The sequence below is a fragment of the Leptonychotes weddellii genome, chromosome 12 (assembly GCF_054177405.1).
Source record: "Leptonychotes weddellii isolate Sample4059 chromosome 12, ASM5417740v2, whole genome shotgun sequence".
Classification (NCBI taxonomy): Eukaryota; Metazoa; Chordata; class Mammalia; order Carnivora; family Phocidae; genus Leptonychotes; species Leptonychotes weddellii.
This window is the reverse complement of record NC_138380.1, coordinates 24646091-24648181: the sequence shown is the minus strand read 5'-3', so window position 1 is coordinate 24648181 and position 2091 is coordinate 24646091.

The following is a 2091-nucleotide window of genomic DNA, read 5'->3' as shown; positions in this document are numbered from 1 at the left end:
ACTTAATTTGTTTCTTTCAACACCAACACTAGAATACAAGCTTTATTTTCCTGCGTTTTTTCCAGTAAGGGTGAAATACATGCTGCTAAATTAGAATCTCCCCTCTCTCACTAATAAGAAAACCAGGAAGCTGGATTTAAAGCGTTCGGTTTGTCCTTGTCCTCTTGGAAGAACTCCCGGTCTTTAAATTGACAGTGCAGCTGTTGACTGAAAATTATACAGAAAGATTAATACATTCTCAAACTGATTTTCTGTCAGGAAAGTTGAGTGTTAAGGGTTTACAAAATACTTACGTCTAAATAAAGGCAATGCTCTTTACATCCATAGGAAACAAAAATAATTTCGATGTAGAATATAAAGCTCAATTTTATTAACCCAGCACTAAATGACAAGAGTGTCCTGTGATGACCGAATGCTTGGACAATGTAGGGTGTCCGCCATCACTGAGCCAAAATACGATCACATGCTTCAGAGTCAGAGGCCGGTTCCTCAAAACAAGCCAGCTTTCCTCGGCAGAGACAAGAACAGGATGCCAGTGGCTTCTATCAACACCCAGATGACAAGTACGAAAGAGTGAAATTCATAGCCATAAATCTTTCAGAAGCAAAGTAAATCTCCAACTTATTAGTAATTTAAGAAAAATACAGAAAACAAGGATAAAACAGTATTATGGTGCACAGAAAAAAGCAACTGAGCTAGTAGTCAAGGCTGAATTCTAGTATTAGCTCCTTCTAACAGAACTCAGGCGAGCCCCTCTACCAGTCTGATGAGAGTTGGCCTGATGGAACTTGATGGTCTGCAGCTGTCTTTCAGCTGTGAAGTAAGTATTTTAAATGTAAGGAGGGAGGGGATCTACCTTACTGCAATTATATTTTAATGTCCATCACCTATTCAGTCTTAATAAATAATTGTTTAAATATGGCGATATTGATGCTTAAAAATTCTTAGACTTGGGCTTGGATGAAAATCCTCACACATCTAGCCATAACCAAGATAAAACTGAATTCAGGTCAAGACATGCCAACCAGTCCAAGACAGAAAGTGATGTCAATATGACACCTGGAAATTGCAGTTCCATAACATAATTTGATACTGTTAAAATGGAACTTCCTCTTGAATAGAAAATTTAAAGAAAATCCTTACTAAAGTAAGTATAAAAAATGTTTGTGGTTGTTAAAAAATTAAGGGACTTCAAATTTACTAGAAATTCCCCAATACATAAATACCTAACCTAAAAACCACCTATAAGCTTCTTAACTGTTAAATTTTACTCAAAAAAATTGTGTGCTATTCATATATTGATTTGTCAATCTTGATGGTGGTACAGACCAGTTTAGATTTACACTGGACTTGTGTGAAATTAAATACTGCACCAATAGTTAGGATGACCACTGATACAGACTTAAAAAAAAAAAAAGATATGGCTTATTTATGTAGACATATTTTGTTATAAAGCCAAAATTTTCAATGGGCTCCCTTCATGCAAAGGAGGATACATGTATCACATGTTGACATAAAGGCAGTCTTAGCATTAACTGCAAAGTATGCTCCCCATCATATTCATAACACCCAATTTATTACACCTTTTTCCAGGGGCTTCACTAAAAAGCAAAGGTTAAAAAAAAAATCCATCAATGAAAGACCAAGAGATTATAAGAGAATACTGTATTTTGGAGATAAAATCTAACAATGTCAATAAAATGTGTGCAAAGTGAAATTTATCTTTTCCATAAAGAATTTTCTATTGTATATAAATAGACCTTATTTCTATACTTGTCCTTTAAGAACTCCATTTCTAAAGGACAGTAAGTTATTTCAGGAATTTCTCCTTTGATTAGATAAATATAATATGACAAGAGCAATTCTGAGGCATTTGCCTCTCAAAAAAAATTTTTTTTTAAAAGTTTGGTTAATACATTCTTAAGTGTTCACATCTGCACAACAGAAACGAATTTTTAATAGAAGATATTATTGAAATGTTTAAATTTGGCTAAAGTTCTTAGAAGGCATTTTGTAGCATCCTACACACTAGATTCCATAACTCAGTTTAATCTTCAGACACCCACTTGTGCCAAAGTCAGCAGCACAGAA